This window comes from Erpetoichthys calabaricus, chromosome 1, assembly GCF_900747795.2.
Source record: "Erpetoichthys calabaricus chromosome 1, fErpCal1.3, whole genome shotgun sequence".
NCBI classification, from domain to species: Eukaryota; Metazoa; Chordata; class Cladistia; order Polypteriformes; family Polypteridae; genus Erpetoichthys; species Erpetoichthys calabaricus.
This window is the reverse complement of record NC_041394.2, coordinates 93,389,649-93,394,111: the sequence shown is the minus strand read 5'-3', so window position 1 is coordinate 93,394,111 and position 4,463 is coordinate 93,389,649.

Below are 4,463 nucleotides of genomic sequence, written 5' to 3'. Positions count from 1 at the left end.
CCGGGTCCTTCCTGTGTGGAGTTTGCATGTTCTCCCCATGTCTGCGTGGGTTTCCTCCCACAGTCCAAAGACATGCAGGTTAGGTGCATTGGTGATTCTAAATTGTCCCTAGTGTGTGCTTGGTGTGTGTGTGTTTGCACTCCCTGCGGTGGGCTGGCGCCCTGCCCGGGATTTGTTTCCTGCCTTGCCCCCTGTGTTGGCTGGGATTGGCTCCCGTGACCCTGTGTTAGGATATAGCAGGTTGGATAATGGATGGATGAATATTGTGACACTGACTATGATTTTTCAAGATAACAACCAACTTACTTAGCATGTAAATAAAAGTTTACATAATGGTCTACTAAGTATCCTACATTTTATGTATTCATTTCTTGATGAGCCTGGTTATACTATTTCTGGAATTTGCCTCATCACTCCATACTATCCAGCCTCACATACCAATTGACAAATTGAAAAGTATGAATTATAACTCATATATTACACCATGGATACATTATTAAATTGCTAACAACAGTCAAAGTACATAACACTTTTTCTAAGGTCATTCATTTAAGTACAGCGGCTCCTCAGGGCTATGCTCTATCTCCATTACTATTTATGCTCTTTACTGTGACCTCCGACAGAACAATTACCATTGTTGCATTATCAATTATGCTGATGACACTAGGGTAATAGAAGGCCTATCTGGGGAGGATGAAGGCCATTACTTCTAACCAATTGGACTCTTTTGAAATTTGGTGCAATAGGAACTACCTTTGTCTGATGTGTCAAAAAGACTGAAGTAATGATATTTGAATTTTACAGACAGAAACCTGTATGTTCATTGCTCATTCGTCTTGGGGTTGAGGTACTGTACAAATAATGACTGAATATTAGCACAATGGGCATCACCTAAATAATAGTTTAAATTAGAATAGTAACACAACCAGGACTAACTCTCCTTTATAAATCCAGACCATTTAAAGTGGACAGAATTTTCATGTTTTCTTTTTATCGCATCGTGATTCATTCTGTCATCAATTACAGCTTTGTTTCATTGCCTGAGTTAATGGTCTGACAAATCAAAATGTAAAAAAGCTCCAGCAGGTTGATAAACATGCAGTCAAACTTATTGGAATTGATGTGGATGTTTTGGTACGTGTACATGCAGAACTTACCTTCAACCTTTTAAGAGTTTTTCATGTGTATTATGTAAGTGTTTTAGATAAAAACTTACTGTCAAAATGTTAGATGTAATTATAAAAGAGTTGCCTTTTAAATAATGTAACTATTTTTTAATGTTTTGTGTAACTTTTAACCTGTTTGTCTCTATGTTTTTATTTTTGCCCATTAGTGGATTCAGATAAGAGGGCATATTTCATGTTTTCTTTTGTAAACATGGCTAAATAAAATTTATATTTAAATAATTTCATTTAGCAGATGCTTTTATCTAAAATGACTTACAAAGAAAGTCAACATATAAACGTTAATCTGAGAAAAGCAATGTGCAAAAACAGACAAAACAAAATAAATCTAAATAGTAAAAAAGAACAAAGAGAGTTTTTTTCTTTCAAAAGACAGATTGTCAGAACACCCTTCTAAGTAAATCAGGAAAGCTGAGGAATCGAACTGCATTCTGAGGTCTCCTTTTCTAATACAAAACCGGCACCATGCTCATCACTGGTATATTGATGTTGTGTTTATCTTTAATCCCAGAAAACAATGGGGGATCGTTAGGTAAAACCAACAACAAAAACAAAGAATTAAGTAGAATATAATGCACACAAAAACAAAGTAAAATACACTCCACCAGCTGTATAATCTGACATATTTAATCTGACAGAATGCATAAACAACAGAAAAAATTCATCTGACTGTCAAACAAAATTCATTAACTAAGATGTCAAAAGACTGAAGCACACAGTAAAGTGAAATGAAGCGCTAACTCAAGTTGATAGTCTTAAAGCTAAAGTCACCTTTCTAGTGTAGTCCCACATGAATACTGAAGATAATTTTTTTCCTTGGCAAAGGGTGCACGGCATAAATATTTCATTCCACGTTTAACTCAGTAACTAGGCATACTGTGATATTGATATTGATAAAGAAAGGCAGTTCTTTTAGGGTCTCTTGGGTGTTTGTTGATGCAACTGGTTGCTAAGTAACTCTAGTCAGAAAGTTTTTTAATACTAAGTTGATTAAATTTAAATGTATGTTTCCACCTAGACCAATAATGAAATTTTGTATTATTATTTACACTTTGAGCCTTTATAAATGGATAAAAACAAAAAACTTGAACTATGTACTTAACCCTGCCCTGGATAAAACTGCTATTACAATGGGAAATGACGTCCTTCAAATCTTCTATAACAAATCTGCGATGACCAGGGCAGTTTGTTATGCTGTGATGTGTTGGGCTGGTAACATCACTTCAAGAGATGCCAACTGAATCAACAAGCTAACTAAAAGGGCAGGTTCAGTTAGAGGACACACTCTGGACACCCTGGAATTAGTAGTGGAGAAGAGAGTTTAAATTAAACTAAGTGCCATTAAGCACAATGCTACACATTCTGACATACCTATCTCTGACATCTGAACACTGCCTATGAATCATTCAGCACAAAAGTGTCAGAAGACACAATTTGGGGCTTCTTTATACCAACAGCGATACACCTGCATAATGCCTCACAGTTTTTTTAACTTTATTCTTTGTTCAAACCAAAGTGTATGTGTGTATTTATTTATTTATTTCCTTAACTTACTTGTCTATCTTTTTATGTACTTATGAGCTCCTGTAAAAAGCCAAATTTTCCCATGGAAACAAATAAAGTTCTATCTATCTATCTATCTATCTATCTATCTATCTATCTATCTATCTATCTATCTATCTATCTATCTATCTATCTATCTATCTATCTATCTATCTATCTATCTATCTATCTATCTATCTATCTATCTATCTATCTATCTAGTCCAGGTGGCAGCTACACTGGCAATGTAACTACTGGCAGTGGTTACAGGGCACTACTGAGAGGAGACTCTTTGCCTTATTTGTGAATGGAGCCTTGAAAATAGTTACTCCTTGTGCACCAATTTAAGTCTAGGGACGTTAGGCATGATGTCCTCCATACCATTTAGAGGCATCAGTGAGAGCTGTTACCTATACTTCTCCGTTTCCCATTGTGATTGATAGATATCCAAGTGGGTGGCCTGGCTCTTTAATAGAAGTCTTGAATCCAGGCTTTGAGAGATGCCTGGAGCCATTAAGGGGAACTCTGAAGGGGGAAACTCAGGAGTTCCCTTTCACCATCCTGAGCCTGGAAGTTGCTCCAGACCGTACTCTATGGGCCCCCTGGACTTATAGCCAGCTGTACTGAAGTCAAGATGATTAGGGATGGAAAAAACACGAATGACAGGAGGAGAAGGAGGAGGAGTAGAAGGAGGACTAGAGGATTTGGATAGTTAGTTACATATTACCGTAGTAGAATTAATGCTAAGCATCATTCTCATTTATTGACTTCTACTTTTGTGGATAAAACAGAAAGGCATGTCAAACCACCAGTTTCTAAGTCAATAATATTCTTGATACTTGTTATATATTATATGCACAATGTAAGCGTACAATACCTTGTCAGATGCTGAAAAATATTCATACTGAATAGCTATTCATACTAGAGCACACGCTCCATACAATACACATTATAGAAAATGTAATATCAGACTTTGAGGACTTTCCAAAATACTCCCACAAAACACTAAATGAATAAAACACAAGAGAAACTCACTTCATTTTTCAATGCACATTTTTCTAAAAGCATTGCCAATACTGAAGAGTAAATAATGATTAAATGTATAATCCTTATTTTTTCATTATACAGCATTTCAACATGAATTGATCCACTTACATTTTACATGAATCACATATTGTTTTCTCTGACACTGAGTTAAGTAGGACTGATTCATTACTTTGTTATACTTCAGTCCAGACCAGGACAAAAGCTACTGTATATACTGTACACAGATACACAAAAACAGGCTCAGGTTCAAATAAATGATGGTTTATTACAAAAATACCCCAGTATGAACACAAAGCACAAGTTTTTCTCTCTTCCAAATCCTCCTCCAGTTGAGTGTTGCTCTCTGTCCTCCCAGCTCTGATTCACCTGGACAAGGGAGTGCGGTCTCTTTAATTGAGGACCTGGGAGCACTTCTGGTGCCAGGGCTGCTGCCCAATGGAAGTACTTCCAGGTCATACAGAAGTCCAATATATTGGGAAATGACTCTCCCTGCAGTGTCCTCTTGAAGCACCCACAAACCCCAGCAGGGCTGTCCTGCCAGACTACAACTCTCAGCATTCCATGCTGGTTCCTGAATGGGCGCCAATATGGAGGACTGCTGCCATCTAATGCCTAGGGGCAAATAAACATTCCTCGGAGACAGTAATTCCTTATCCCTCTCTTCTTTTCTCCCGTCCAGGGAAGGTACTG